This window comes from Callospermophilus lateralis, chromosome 18 (genome assembly GCF_048772815.1).
Source record: "Callospermophilus lateralis isolate mCalLat2 chromosome 18, mCalLat2.hap1, whole genome shotgun sequence".
NCBI lineage: Eukaryota > Metazoa > Chordata > Mammalia > Rodentia > Sciuridae > Callospermophilus > Callospermophilus lateralis.
The window spans coordinates 19791387-19808493 of record NC_135322.1 but is presented as its reverse complement, the minus strand read 5'-3'; positions in this window follow the sequence as shown (position 1 = coordinate 19808493).

Genomic DNA, 17107 nt, shown 5'->3' with positions numbered 1-17107 from the left:
CTGAGGCTCGAACTCAGTGCCTCACATGTGCTAGGTGAGTGCTCTACCACTTGAGCCACAACTCCAGCCCCAGATTTACTGTCTGTAACCATTTTCTGTTGCTATCACAAAATGCCTAAGACTGGGTCAGTTATGAAGTTTATCTAGTGCACCATTCTGGAAGGTAGGAAGTTCAAGATCGGATAGCTGAATCTGGAGAGGGCCTCATGCTGTGTCAGAATATGGTATATGGCATCATATGGTGGATATACAGGCTAGAATGGCAAGTAGGAGTGTGGCAAAGAGGTCAAAGATCACAGGTACACTTGCTTTATAACAATCCAATCTCATGGTAACTTAGCCAGACCCCACCAAGACCCAATCCCATCTTGAGAGACTTAATCCAGTCTCTTAAGAGAGAGATGACTTCGTTCATGAGGCAGTAAGTCCAGGACCTCACACCTCCTGACACTGCCACCTGGGGGAATTAAGCCTCAACATTAAAACCATAGCACTTACTTATTCACAAGGCTCAGATATGTTCGCTCCATATTGACAACTCTGACATCCTTACCTTGGTGCCCCATTAGTGACACCATTCTGTTCCTGAGTCCCCTGCCTGGACATGGAGGTAAAAGTCATGGCAACTCAGCAGGACCCTTGTGAGCAAGACTCCATGCCTCTGCCTTCTTCCAATAGGACAAGTATGTGCTGACTCCAGTCGGCTCCCATTAATTGATCCTTTTTTTCTATTTTTCTTTATCACTAAATTTAAAGATTCAGTGAAATGAGCATATCAAGATTTTCATGTTCCCCTCCCCCTGCTTTTTCCCAGGGATTGAACCCCAGCCTCGACCATGGTAGAAAATTGATTGCTGTATCATTGAGTTACATTCCAGACTCTTTCCTTAATTTTTTAAAAATTTGAGTCAGGATCTTACTAAGTTGCCTAAGCTGGATTCAAACATGCAATCCTTCTGCCTCAGCCTCCTGAGTAGCTGGGATTATGGCATGAGCCCAGCAATATCAAGCTTCTTCAAGCCTTTTGTTTGAGTCCCCACCTGGCTGGTGGTATAATGGGAGGCTCTCATGACACCAGGTAAATTCCCGCCACTCTGGGAACAACTCACACTTTGCCAGTTATGAGAAAAGTTGAGTGTAGAAACCCGAGTTAACTGGTGCCATGTTCCTGATGTATTTCAGTGACACATTAGCCCTTCCTCTAGATTGGAGCTCGGGGAAACTGCCTGGCTATCCCATGGCTAATCTAGTTCTTATCCTGGGATGCCTCTCTCCAGTATCTTCCAGATGAGTTCTGAGAACATCAGCCCAGCGTCCTGGGCACACTACACAACCCTCACCGAGCGCCGGAGGTGTAACAAAGGATGCATGCATTCTGTCTGTGGCAGACAGAAAGGGCTCCAGGTAATGATTGTGAAGCATCTCTCCTGGCAGATCCTATTAGATAAGATATTCAAACAGAGGGATGTCAATGACCCCAGGCAGGGGCCAGAGAATGCCCTCTGAGAGCTAGCTGGCTCTTCTGCTAGGCTGTTTCTGGAATAAGACTCTGAGCCTGTCAGAAAAAAATATGGGACAAAGGAAGAAAAGTCTGGGCATATCCCCAGTGTCCTGGGTCATCTGAGAATACTCTAGTTTTTTCATTATGATATTCTACTTATATTCTTTATGGTATGAAAAGATACAAGTAGCACATAACTGCCTGAAAGAATCTCAGCATCATCAATTATTAGGAAAATGCACATTAAAAGCACAAGATACATACTCTAATGATTAACATTTTTAAGCCAGGCATGGTGGTACCCGCCTGTAACCCCAGCAATTTGGGAGGTTGAGGCGGCAAGGTCACAAGTTCAAAGCCAGTTTCTGCATCTTAGCAAGGCTCAGATCTACTTAGTGAGACCCTGTCTCTAAATAAAACATATAAAGGGCTAGGGATGTGGCTCAGTGGGTTAAGCATCCCTGGTACCAAACAAACCAAAAAACATTTTTAAAAGGCAGACAATTCAAAACATTGAGGATATCAACCAATCAGAGCACCTCAACTGCTGGTGGGGATGTGGAATGAACGAAGCAACTACTTTGGGAGACCATTTAACAGTTTCTTATAAACTTAAAAAATGTACTTATAAAAGGACCCACAATTTAGTTCCTGGGTGTTTAGCCAAGAGGAATAAAGCCATAGCTACACAAAGACTTGTCACAAATGTTCACCACACCTTTACTTGAAATTGCCAAATCTGGAAATAATGTAGGTATCCATCAACCAGTGAATGAGCAAAAGAGCTTTGGTGAATTCATATAATGGAATTATTTTCCACAACAGAATAAACAGCTGCTAATCACACAACATTTTGCTAAGCAAACTATTTCACTGACAAAGGAAGTTGTACTGTAGAATTCTCTTTATCTGAGGTTCGATAACTCACAGTATTGATAAGTAGGGTTAGAATTAGATGACCAGTAGTCTGGAGCTTGCAGTGGTGTGGGGCGGGATTGGGGAGAGGCATAAGCAGTGGTATACTGGAGCCAGTTCCTACTGGATGTTGAGCCCATTGTTAAATTTTCGGAATGTTGGTGAGCTGGTTGTTGACTGCAGACATTATTAAAATTAAACTTACAATTAAATAAATTATATTAAAACAAAGGTAATCCCAGGCACGGTGGCACATGCCTATAATCCCAGCAATTTGGGAGGCTGAGGCAGGAGGATTGCAAATTTGAGGCCAGGCTCAGCGACTTGGTGAGACCCTAAACAACTTGACCCTGTCTCAAAATTAAAAAAAAAAATAAATAAGTGCTGGGGATGTGGCTCAGGTAAGCACCCTGGGGTTTAATCCCCAATATCAACACACACACACACACACACACACACACACACACACGCATACACATACACAAAGGTAATAAACACACCAATCTTCTTTACTATGACTTTACTATATTTTACTATTGCCTGTGCTCTTGAGGTTATTTAGAGCTATCGTTAATGTGAGGGAGAAATACTATATAATGGTACGCATCTCTTCCCAACTCCACATGGAGTAACATCGGGTCGTGGGAGTATTGGAAATCGGTAAACACTACAAATCAGGCCTTGATTTATTATTTTCTTTAATTGTCTAGACCTGGGAAAGTAGCAGAAAAAAATGTTTATGATGCCAATTAAACTTAAAAGTGAGTGGTTGTTTATAGCTGTTAACGTTGTGAATAGCACAAAAAAAAAAACTGAGGAAATATTCTTCTGGTATTCAAAAACTGTCAATCTGATTCAGGAAAGAAGTTGCTAATGTCATTGACAAGTGATGTTCCAACATTTCCTGTGGCACTTTTGCCTTACTCCTTAAAGTAAATGAAAATAGCAATCAACATTTGTGTCAGAACTACACTATTTTACTATTAATTGCAGCCATTGGTTGGCTATAGATCCAAGACGGTGGCAAAAATCAATGAAAACATTTGTGATAATCAACTGGCTGTATGGAATTTACAATAAAGAATACCATATTTTTATTACTTATAAACTATACAAAATGCTTTATTTTTTATCAGTTTATTTATTTATTTATTTATTTTTGTGTGTGTGTGGTACTGGGGATTAAACCCAGGGCTTTCTACATGCAAGGCAAGCACTCTACAAACTGAGCTATATCCCCAGCTCCTATACAAAATGCTTTATATCAGTAAAATTGACAGGATTTTTGTTATGCTAAGTTATTAGAACATTAAAAATTAAGCATATAACACTTTTTCCCCCAAGGCCCTGCTGGTAAACATTTCCCCCACATATTACTGAGCACAAGGGAATATTTTAAGTAATAAAAATTATCTGTGTTTTAATTGAAGTGATGGTTTCATGGTACATACATTTGTTAAAACTCATCCAACCGTCAATTTAAAATGTATGCATTTTGTAGTATGTAAATTACACCTCTATAAATTTGATTTTTATCTTTTTATTTGTTCTTTTTAGATATACATGACAATAGAGTATATTTTGACATGTTATACATACATCAAATTAGGATCCATTCTTGTGGTTGCATATATGAGGAGTTGCACTGATTGTGTATTCATATAAGAACATAGGAAAGTTATATCTGATTGATAAATAATAATAACATTGGGGACAATTGATTGATAAACTGATAAAGACCTCAATGAATTCCACAGTCACTGCAAAAATACTGTGTGAATCACAGTTTGTTGGTTTATTTTGAATTTCCTTTAAGCCCAGAGCAGACAGAAGTCACCAATGATGCTTGAGTTCCAGTTGCATGGCCAACACATCATGGGAACTTGAGGTCCTTGCTCCTGGGGCCAGCACATGTTTATCTCTCATCCTCTGAAAATATCCAGAAGTTCATCTGCTGCAATAATCTCTGAGACTAATAGGACCCCACAGTAATTATCAGCTGGGAGTAAAGGAAATGTGTGGTTTGTGCTTTTTGAAAGCCTCTTTGATCTAAGTATTTGATGAATTCTCCGTGGAGAGACACTTCAGGCCCCAGCCCTTTATTACAGCAGGGGAACAGGAATGGCCCCATCCGGGAACTTGGAGGCAAGCACTAGCCACTGCTGGGAAAGAAAAGCCAAGTCGGAAAGTTAAAGTACATAACACAGGGGAGAATCATATATTTGGATGCTATGTCTTAATGAAACTGAATAATTACAGTGTTTGGAAACAGCCAGTCAGCCCATTTCATTTTTCCTTTCAAATATCACATAATTCTATCAAGATTTTTATCAAAAAACAAAATGTGCATACTGATGACATTCTTTTTAGTTCTATCTGGACACAATGCTTCTATTTTTATGTAGTGCTGAAGATCAAACCCAGTGCCTCACATGTGCTAGGAAAGCGCTCCACCACTGAGCTACAACCCCAGCTCCCTGATGACATTCTTATAAAGAAAAAGTAAGTGATAACTAAGCTGGAAACCATGATAAAACAAGCTTAAATGACATGTGAAAAGATTTACAGATAGGCATAGAGCTCCTAAGTAGAAAATAATTCAAGTCAAAATCAACAGAGGTTCGGGCTGGGGTTGTGACTCAGGTAGAGTGCTTGCCTAGCATGTGTGAGGCACTGGGTTCGATTCTCAGCACTGCATATAAATAAAATAAAGGTCCATTGACAACTAAAAAAAAATTTAAAAATCAACAGAGGTTAAAGAGAAGTTTCTAATTTTCCAACTATTTTGATACAAATTTTTTTCAACTACCATCTTTCATTAAACCTTTTGTGAGAATAATATAAGCAGAGTCCTAAGAAACATACATTTAAATGATCTTATACAGGTCATTTTGCCTTGTTAAATAATAATCCACATAATTCCAATTGTATTGCCTTTTTAAATGTATAAAAATATCCATGATATTCAAGTGTCACTATTTTTTGTACTGGGCATTGAACCCAGGGGCACTTAACCAATGAACCACATTCCCAGTCCTTTTGTTTTGTTTTATTTTGAGACAGGGTCTCACTGAGTTGCTTAGGTCCTCATTAAGTTGCTTGAAGCTGACTTTGAAATCGAGATCCTCCTGCCTCAGCCATACCTGGCCACAATTTACATTTACTTTGAAGTAGTTAGAAAGTTCTATATTTAGAAATACTTAAAACATTTAACAAAGACATGGGATTGATCTCAATTGCACTTTACAGGTAAGAAAAATAGAAATTTGGTATGAGAATACTTTTTGCAAGTTTTATCTATGCCCTCATCATAAATAAAGCAACTGGGGCTGGGATTGTGGTTCCGTAGTGGAATGCTTGCCTGGCACATGTGAGGCATTGGGTTCGATGCTCATCACCACATAAAAATAAAGGATTTAGGTGCAGCTATGGGGCTTTGGAACAAACCAGAACAAAAAATATTTTTAAAAATAAAGCAACTGTATCATGTAGGAGAATATGTATATGAGTGTGTGTGTGTGTGTGTGTGTATATACATACATACACACACACATATATACACACAAGCTTTTGTGTCAATATATATGCTTGTGAAAAAAAAGAGACACTGGTCTTCACTATTGTACCTGGGATTGAACTCAGGGGCACTCAACCACTGAGCCACATCTCCACCCTATTTTGTATTTTTATTTATAGACAGGGTTTCATGGAATTGCTTAGAATTCATCAATCACACTTTTGCTGAGGTTGGCTTTACACTCACGATCCTGCAGCCTCAGCCTCCCAAGCCTTACTTGCTGGGATTATAGGCATGTGGCACCACATGGGCCGGTCTTCCCCATTTTTATGAATTAAAATCCTGTGTGGGCTGGGGCTGGGGCTCAGTGGTAGAGCTCTTGCCTTGCACGTGCAAGACCCTGGGTTTGATCCTCAGTACCACATAAAAATAAATAAGTGAAATAAAGGTATTAAAAATATTTTTTAAAAAATCCTAAGCTACCAGGCATGGCAGCTACAAACCTGTATTCCTAGCTACTAGGAAGGCTAAGGTGGTGGAGGATCACAAATTCAAGGCCAGATTCAGCAATTTAGAAAGACCCTAAATAACTTAACAAGACCCTGTCTTAAAATGAAAAATAAAAAGCGTTGGGGATGTGGCTCAGTGGTGAAGCACTGGATTCCTCATGTATCATCTAGGTTCAATCTGTAGTGGGAAAAAAAGAATCCTACCACTAGTCTTGTTCTCAGTACCCTAAGCCAAGCAACTTGTACTTTAATATTAGTGAATTGGAGCTGGGCATAATAGCACACATCTCTAATCCCAGCTACTAGGGAGGCTGAGGCAAGAGGATCACCAGTTCCAGGCCAACCTGGACAACACCAAGAAACCCTATCTTAAAAACAAATCCCAACAACAGCAATAAAGTATTGGCGAATCAATCAGCAGGCATTTACAGAGAGTGATCACATGTTTATGATGCCTTCCTGGAAAGACGGACATTTATAACTTTGTGATTCTTCAGTTGCTCTGAATAATCCCAGTTTATTATTCCCTTTATATTCTTCTGGACCCAGCAGAAGTGTGCCTTGAAATTGTCTTATCACTATGAATATGTACTGGCTGGGACCATTTTTGTCTGATACATCTTCATGACCAGTTGACCTTTGGATTTTCACTCTGAAATGATTCAATCACACAGATAATATTCACATTAATAATTAATCTTGTATTAGTGGTGAATTGGGGTGATTCCTTGTAGGTAATGCACTATTATATAAAGGACTAGAGGAGAAATTCCTCATGTATCATACCATGTCGGCACAATCCCAGGAAGAAACAGACCTGAGTGAACTTCAGGGAAGACAGCTGAGCCCCAGAAGTTACTTGCTAACGACACTCAGGAAAGGAGTAGACCCTCCAGCACAAAGTAGAATTGTCTAAAGCTAGCTCTAGTCACAGTGCCCCATATTCTCCTTGGACCAAGAAAGTCACTTGGGCTCTTCGGGACGGCAAAGACCACAGCCCAGGTCTGTGGGTACCGATGGTGCTGTGCACCTGCTACATTGGGGCATGGAGACAATGCTGAGGGTTGTCTAGGATTTAGGTGCAGCTATGGGGCTTTGGAACAGACCAGAACTGTTTCATGGCCTGTTTGCAACTGTTTGCTCACACATTCCCACTGGAAGCTTCCAGATGGTTGGTGTGTTTATTCACAACCCACACGGTCTCCCAGAATAGGGTCATTTGCTCACCACTTCCACCACATTCGCCGTATCCACATCCCATCCCATTCCAGGCAGAGAATTTTTACCCTGTTTATATGCTAAAGCCAGTTTCCACTAGCTTATAAGTCAATTTTTACATGTTCTGAAAATGCTCAAGCTGTTTTTTTAAAACATAGCCATTATAAAAATTTAAATTTTGTGCACTTATAATTAAGCAAATTATATTGATATAAGAAGGTAATAAAGACCCCAAACATCAGTCCTAATTATTGTATTTTACTCTTATATTTACTCTTGATAAATATATCTCAATAGCAGGAATACAATACAGTGATGTGATGTAGAAATGTCCCTTCCCAATTCAACTGCCTGTTCAGTGGCTTCACTTCAGTAGAAGCTGGCCATGGTAAGAGCATTTACACCATGGAAGTCAACAAATGCAACAAATCAGGATTTCTTTTGTTTTACTTGTTCCAAGAGGCTTTTTTACACATTGACCAGCCCACTGTTGGATATTGCCATGTCTCTCGCAGGACTGCAATGGGTTGAACAGTAACGAGGCTGGTGAGTGGCAGAAGATACTCCCAGCAGAGTGAATGGCCTGAACAGACACTTGGAGGTATATTGGTCAGTTTTCCATCGTTGTAATGCAATACCTGAGGCAATCTGTAGAGAGAAAAGGTTTATTTTAGCTTATGATTCTGAAGTTCCACTCCATGATCAAATGGTCCAATTCACTGGGCCTCAGGCAAGGGTAGCACATCATGATAAGCTGATGCAGCAGAGAAAAACACTTTATTAACCAGGAAGCAAAGAAAAAGACAGGGGTCCCATGATGCTCTTCCAGGGCATGCACTGATAATGTAAGGACCTCCCACAAGGCCCCACCTACCAAAGGTCCACAGCACCTCCCAATAGCTCCACCTGGGGACTAAGCTACACAATAACCCTTTAAAGGGACACCCATATTCAAACCATAACAGAGATAGCAAGAGGTAGCAAAGGGCATGACCCCATACAAGACTGAAACTTTCAGAGAAGCTGAGTCCTGCCCAGGGACCAAAGAAAATGAGAAATGGCAATCCTTTGGGCAGATGCAGTGGAACGAAGCTCCCTTCCCCGCACCCCAGGAAAAAACGAAAGAGAAGCTCTAAAGAGAATTCACTGTGGCTGAGGAAAAGGAGCCCCTAACCTTACCCCTCACCCTAGAAAAATCCCAAACCCCACTAATCCGTCTACACCCAAAGGAAGCAGATTGAGAAAGTGGACAGTGAGACTGCCTTTGGGCAGAGGCCTCCCACCAGGTGAGGAGGGGCTGGCTGAGGATCCCTCTTTCTTCCCTTACTCATCCATCCTTATAAGCACCATAGCCATCCATCCAGCATTTCTGAAAGATCCAAATGAGTCCTTGATCCTCTAGACTGCAATAGTAATATGCCATTGACTGGAGGGTTCAAACAAATGATTTTCTCACAGTCCTGGAGTCTGAGATTAAGCTGTCACCAGGGTTGGTTTCCTTGGTGGCCTCTCTCTTTGGCTTAAAGATGGCAGTCTTCTCCTTATGTCTTCTTGTGGTCTTTTCTCTGCATGACTTGGTTTCATAAGGACATGAGCCACAGAGGATTAGGGTCCACTGGGGGATCAGGACTTTAGCATAGGAAAAACAATACAGCGCCTAGAAGCCAAGATCAGAGGAGGCTCTGGAGAGGCAGACAAGGAGCAGCCAGCCCTGGGACAGAGGAACAGGAAAATTTTGCTCCGTAGGTGGGCACAGGGGAAGTGTCTGCCTTTGTCTCCCCAGTGCCTAACACTCTGATTGCCACTGAGTCAGCATTTCTTGAATGAATGAGTGAATATCTTTGTAGAAAGAGAAAAGGCAACTCTTTCTCAGGAACAGGCAAGAGACCTCCCAGTTTTATTTAAGGAGAGGTGCTCTTTGGATCAGGAAGGTGTAAACTAAGACTTCATCCTGGCCCCCAATCATCCAGGACCCTCGTTTGCATCAAGTTCCCCCAAACCAAGGCCAAAAGGTCCATGGGGGTGTACAGAACCTGAAAGAGCGAAGGTATCAGTACTAAGCCGAGAAGTCAAGATTAACACAGGCCTATGTCATTTTATTATGCTCCACAGATACTACATTTTTTACAATTTGAAGTTCTGCAACAACCCTGCATCAGCCAAGTCCATTTTTCTAACAGTTCAGATGGTCATTAGCATTTTTTAGCAATGAAGTATTTTTAATTAAGGTATATATTGTTTTTTTTTCCGACATAATGCTATTGCACACTTAATAGATGATAGTATCACGTAAACATAACTTTTATATGCAGTAGGAAACTAAAAAATTCGTGTGACTGGCTTTATTGCTCTGTTTGCTTTATTGCCATGATCCACAACTGAAGCCACAGTATCTCTGAGGTAAGCCTGGGTATTTGATGAAACATATATCAATTAGTGTCCTAGCCCTTTGTCATCGTTTATTATTTAGTTACACATTATATTTGAGGTGGGATAAGTGTGCATTTCTTTTATGCTTGACATTTTATGTAGTGGAGGCTTTACAAGTCAGGGGCCTGGGAGGCTCTCAGAATGGCCCTCTGCCTGTCCACTTTCTAGCCATGAGAAGGAAGTCGTGGTGAGTTGATCCTACTGTTCCTCGTTCTCCTGCCTGGAGATCTCACTGTGAGAAAGAACCTGGCATCCCAGCAAGTGGCCACACAAAATAAAAGACACTGCACCTGTAATCCCAGCAATTTGGGAGGCTGAGTGAGACAGAGGATTACAAGTTCAAGGTCAGCCTCAGCTCTCAGCAACTGAGCGAGACCCTGTCTCAAGTCAAAAATAAAAAGAACTGGGGATGTAGTAGCTCACTGCAACAACTCTATAAATGATTTTAAAGGAGACACTCTTTTTAAAACGTTTCTTATTGGACCCCCTTTCTCACCAGGCATAGATGACAGCTGTCCCTAGGTCAGTATGAAGGACTTGAGGGGCTTTGTTCCTAGGAGTGTTTCAGAACTTGGCTGATTGGGAGGAAATGAGGAAGTGGGCGGGTTTCAGAAAATATTTTTATTTTTGCTTTCCCAGAAAGAGCATAGTCTAAGGAACAATCATGGTTTGACTCAGCCACACCAGTAATCTTGGGTCCTGGTATTGATACCACGCTGAGCTTCAACAGGGAGCCAGAAAGGATGATGAAAAAATATCATTCTGCATACTGCATGCAATTTCATGTAAAATAGGCGCGGTGAGAGCAAAGAAGCATCAATATCTATTACTCAGAACCAGATAAGAAGGGAAATCAGCAACTGCAAGACAACCATCAGACCCAACTCCACTCCACGGTATTTTGTGCCTCTACATTTTTTTTTTTTTTTTTAAGTGGGCAAATTCTCCTTCTGCCTTGAGCATCTTGTCACTGAGTTCAGTGGTACTTTTCCATGACATAACCTTTTTATCAACTGCAGGACCACGGCTAATAAACTCATGGAAAACCACTGATTAAGACATAACCTTTAAGCGTGCGAGGTAACAACATGCAAATCGACACGCAGCACAAATAGCACTGGAGTCCAAGCTCACCTGCCAAGCTGGCTATGGCTCTCAGAACGAATCCGGGCATATGGTACCATAATGGAGCATGAATTTACAGCAACAGAGATGTACAAGGGAGATTAAAGCTTCCTCTGTAAGGACACACTGCCTGGCGAAAACAACAATTACGGTATTTTCTGCTTTGTATTATGAGAAACACCATTCCTTTCGGTAGAGTGTGGGCTCCCTCTGCTGCCGGCAGGAGATACCCAGACACCAGGCACTTAGACACCTGAGCAGACAAGGGGGCCTGTCCTGGGGAGAGGAAGATTGTGCTGAACGTGGCAGAGGACAGGCTTGTTCTGTAGGCACAGGTGCTGTGCAATTCTGGGACTATTTGTATTGGTGCTGCTATTGCTACAAGAAGCAAGAAGTAGAAGTAATGGAAAAAACACAAACTCTATCTGTCCACATCACCTGTGTTTGTACTGAAAAATATATCACTGAAGCCATTTTGAAATGCAGCCTGCTGCCCCTGCTTGCTTGCTTGTTCCTTCCTTCCTTTCTGGTCCACCTCTTGACTTTTGACTGACAGCAGGATAATATCAGACTTTCAAGTCTCCATTTCCATGAAAAGTCTAGGTTACTTTGACCCATACTGACCAGTTCTAATTGGAACCTGTTTATGGCTGGGAGAATTATCTATCTCCCTGGGTTCCAGGATCCGGTCTGCGTAAAGTTCACAAAAGTCCCCTACTTCTGGGTAACTTGTGTTCTTCTTAGTGGCATTTTGAGACCTGCATTTCTCCCGAAGATAGCAGGTAGTTTGCTGTAAGCCACATAGGGCTGTAGATATATTGCTTTTTAAAAGTGAAGGCATGTGCTGGTCAGCACAGGGGGGCCATTTATAGAATTATTCCCTTAACCTCATGTGCCCACCACTGGCATCTGTCTGCCCCCTATCATTTTGATATAGCCATCCTCACAGGAGAAATATTTTTTTAATATTTTGTACTTGTAGATGGACAGAATGTATTTTATTTATTTTTATGTGGTGCTAAGGATCAAACCCAGTGCCTCATGCTAGGCAAGTGCTCTGCCACGGATCTACAGCCCCAGCCCACAGCAGACATATTTTAATGCCACAACTTTGATGTGTCCATTTTGACAACCCCCCCCAAAAAAATTAAATTCCAGCTATTTCTATTCCCAAGTTTAGGTGAGAGATCAGGAACTCTCTGGAGATGGACAGAGTATGAGAAGTGAGTAAGGGTCAAGCACACATGTTGGACCCCATGCTCTTTGAAACAAAGACCACACTTGCTCCTCCCAGGAAAAACATCCAATTCATTCTGTGACAACTGTCACATGATCAATATCTCAAACTCTGATTTCTCTCTTAAAGTTCTAATGGCAGTGATTTCAGTTAGTCAGCAGAGGTGGAACTTCCAGATGAGGCCAGTACCATGTTACTGGGGGTATATCATATACTGGGTGAAAGGTGAACAGATACTTGCTAGTTCTCTAGATGATATGTATTGATACATGGTCACCTATTCCCACCTGCAACCTGCAGAGAAAAATGTTCAATTACAGTTCTGATGGTGTCCTTAAAAACATACATTTTTATTTCTTCAGTTTTAACACTCACAGCATTTCTTTGGCTGTACATCCAGCTAAGAAGCCACCACAGTCATTGAGATGAGAGAGGAAGGTGGTGTGGCCACAGCAGAGTGGAGGTGGGGAGAGATTTTGAAGAGACAACCGGAGACTCAGATGACTTGGATGTGAAGTGAGACAGAAAGAGAAGTCAGGTGGACTCCAAGATCTTTGCTGGGTGGCCATGGGGGTACCTGTGTTTTGACCTGGTGGTGAGGTGTTTTTTTTTTTTTTTACTCAGATAGTAAACAATCCAGGGGACAGGTGCTAAAAGGAAGTCAAGGCTTTGGAGTGCAGTGAGTTTCAGATGCCAATGAGGCCTTGTGGAGAAGTTGAGTGTGCGGGTAGATGCCCTTTCCTCAAGTTCCAAGAGAGTGTGGGGCTGGAGACAGGATCTGACAGGTATTAGTATATATAGATAGCACTGGGGGAGATTGCCAGGAAGTGAGGATGGAGGACCAGAGCCCCCGGGGCGACCCACAGATAGGGTCAGGAGCTGGGGCCAGGCAGATCCAACAAAGGAGTAGCTTCTGCTGGAAAAGAAAACTAGGAAGCCAAAGGCACATGTTTCAAGGAAGAGCAAAAGATCAAAATTCCTGCAGGGAGATTGGTAGAATTACTATCCAGTAGTTGAACTATGTTCAACCACTATAATTGAACAGATGAGTTGCAGAAAATTCTGATTGGAATGGGTTCAACAAAAAATGAGAGGTGAAGGGCTGAGGATGTAGTTCAGTGGTAGAGTGCTTGTCTAGGAGGTATGAGCCTTGGGTTCCATCCGCAGCCTGAGATGGGGGTGGGAGGAGAGAAAGGAAGGAAAAGGATTTGAAGACAGCAAATAAAAACTACTTTTTAAAAATTTCATTATAGAAGGAGGGCAGAAAATAGAACAGTAATAAGAAGGATATGGGGCAACTAGATAAGTATTTGTTTGGTTTTAGGTATGTATGTGTAATGGTTAATTTGAATTGCCAACTTAATTGGATTAAAAGATGCACCTGATTAAGGGACTTATGGGTGTGCCAATGGGGAGGTGTGTCTAGGAATGATTGGCATGTGTGATAGCCAACTGAAGTGGACAGCCTCCCTAAGCATGGGCAGCACAGTCCAATAGGATGATAGCTTGGATGGAATAAAATTTGGAAGAACAAGGAAGCTGCAGCAGATGCTAGCTCAATTCTTGAATGGGTTCTTGATTGCTGCTCTGATCCTTTCCATAGTAGCCTCTGCCAGTGATTCTCCAGAAGCCTTTGGTCTTGAACTAGGGTAGCACCATTGATCCCTCTTGTTTTGGGGCTTCAGCCTTTGGACCATGAAGCTACTGGTTCTCCCAGCTCTCTAGCCTGCAGGCAGCCATTGTGGACTATCTGGCTTCTGGTCATGTAAACCAACCTGATAAATCTTCTTATCATTATACTTCCGGTTGATTCTGTTTCTCTAGAGAACCCTAATATGTACGTGTGCATACATGTTTCTATTGAGACAGGGTCTCCCTGTGTTTCCCAGAGTGGCCTTGAACTCCTGAGCTCAAGCAACCCTCCTGCCTTAGCTTCCTAGTATCTGGGACTACAGACATAATGCCACTGTGCCTGGCTTGTTTTATTTTTATTTGTAATAAAATATAGATAAAAGATTTTTTGGCATTTCAACCATTTGTAAATGTATAGTTCAGTAGTGTCAAGTGTATCTACACTGTTGAGCAACCAATCTCCAGAATTCTTTTCATCTTGAGAAAACTGTATACCCATTAAACAGCTCCTCATTCCCTTCTCCCCACCAATCCCTGGTCACAACCGAGCTACCATCTGACTACGACTACAGCCAAGCCTCACTCTACCACATAGACACCTTCCAAGAAATGCATCATTAGTCAACTCCATTATTGTACAAACATCACAGTGAATTTACACAAACCTAGATGATATAGGCTAATCACTCAATATGATCTCTTAATGGGATCAAGAAACAGGAAAGATGTACGGGGCCACTTCCAGTGTAATGCAGTATACTGTTTCACAATAAATGATTTTTATAGAGTACGATGTAAAATAATAACAAAAGTATAGTAAATATAAAAACCAGTAACCTAATCATTTACTAACAAGTACTATGTGTGCTGTACATAAGGGCATGTACAATATCTTCATATGACTGGCAGAGCACTGGGTTTATTTACATCAACATTCCTACTCACACTTGAATAAATGTATTGCACTGCAATGTTACATTGGCTATGATATCACTAGGTGATAGGGATTTTTCAGCTTCATTATGATCTTATGGGACCACTGTCTGTTGTTGACCAAAATGTCATTATGCAGTGTGTGTCTCTGTTCTAGAGCGTTACTCTCCTCAGGCTGCCATACCAAATAGCATAGTATGAGTGACTTAGACAACCGAAATCTACTTTCTCATCGTTCTAGAGTCAGGAAGTCCAAGATTAATTGGCAGATTTGCTTTCTTCTGAGCTTTCTGTCCTTGACTTGTAATTGACCACCTTCTAGCTATGTTATCACTAGGCATTTCTGTATGTCCATCAGTGGACACTGGGTTACTTCCACCTTTTGGTTATTGTGGATAATATTGCTAAGAAGTTGGTGTACAAAGAACTCTTAATTATTTTAAGTATATGCCCAGAAGTGGAATTACTGGATCCATGATGTTTAATTTTTTGTGGACCCACCATACCACTTTCCATAGTGGCCCACCACAGGACAGGGGATATAGCTCAATTGGTAGAGTGCTTGCCTTGAACGCAAGCTTTGATCCCCAGCAAACACACACACACACACACACACACACACACACACACACCCATAGTGACCCACCAAAAGTAACAAGGGTTTGAATTTTTCCATATCCTCAACAATACTTGTTCTCAGGCTTTGTTTGGGTTTTTGGTTTTTGTATTTTGATAGTTTATATCCTAATGGGTGTGAGGTGATATATCATTGCAATTTTGCCTTGCATTTCCTTAATGGTTAGCGATATTGAGCATCTTTTCATGCTTGCTGGTCACTCATATATCTTTTCTCTTTTTGGGTGGGGGTGCTGGGTATTGAACCCCATATGCTAGGCAAACCTCTATTTGAGGTTCATTTGGACCCCAAATGAACCTCAAATAGATCCCAATTCCAATTGTGTATCTTCTTCAGAGAAATGTCTATTCAATCCCTTTGCTCATTTTTTAATCAGGTTGTTTATTTAGCCATTGTTAAGTATTGTGTATGCAGCTTTATTCAATGCTACTCAATGTAGCGTAGAAAACTTCATGACCTTGTTGGAAACATCTAGATGTTTTAGATTTTTAGATGTTTCTTTTTAGATGTTTAAAAGTATGCAACCCGAGGTGAGACTAGAGGGCTAACATAATGCCCTTTGAGTATTTATTGTTACTTCATAAGAATGGTTGTATTTGGGGAATGGTGTGGAGAGTGGTGACAGAGAATGGGAGAGCAGTGTCTGAAATCAGGGTTTCTGATGACTTCACCTCTGTGGCATGCTCCGTGTCTGGGAAAGTTTCTGTGCAAAGGTGCAGGATGCTCTGTGCTAGAGTCTTATCAGCCTCGACCTTGATCTCAGGCACACAGCTCCTGGAAATAAAGGCACTCTCTTGCTAGAGGACCACAATGTTTCACCAGCTCAGCTGCTCCTGAACTTGCCTGAATAACAGTAACTTTAAACAATGAAACTTTCTTGAGAGCTACACAAATCTCCTAACATTGCACATTGCAACTGTAGAATGCAATTGCAGAATAAACTGCATAATGTTGCTAACTCTGTAATTTTCATAAATACAAAGAATAATACTTGCATAGTGTTTAATCTGATTAATGAGACATATATAAATAAAGATTGTTGGTGTAATTCTTTAGACCTGCTTCTCCATCAAAGAGCAGAGCTCCACCTGACCCAGCTGTTGTCCTCAAAATCTGAATCTGTGAGCCTTTATTTTTCTTATCCCCTTTTGCCCCTCACTGGAATATGCAGAATGGAATTGTTAAAGTTGACATCTTGGAGAGCATGCTGACTGTTCACTTGGTGGTGGGCAGAGAAAAGTATACAGAGAGAAGCTCCTTTGATTATTGAGTGTCTAGCCATTGTTTTATATGTGCATTTTAATTAATATTCCTGGGTATTAAAGAATAAAGCTTAGATATTGTGAAATAAAGTATGAACTTCAAGCCTGATAGACACAAGCTATGCTAGACAAGCATTGGATATTGTTCAAAGTATAATAGAAGTAGCAAAAATAACCCCTATGTAGTTTTT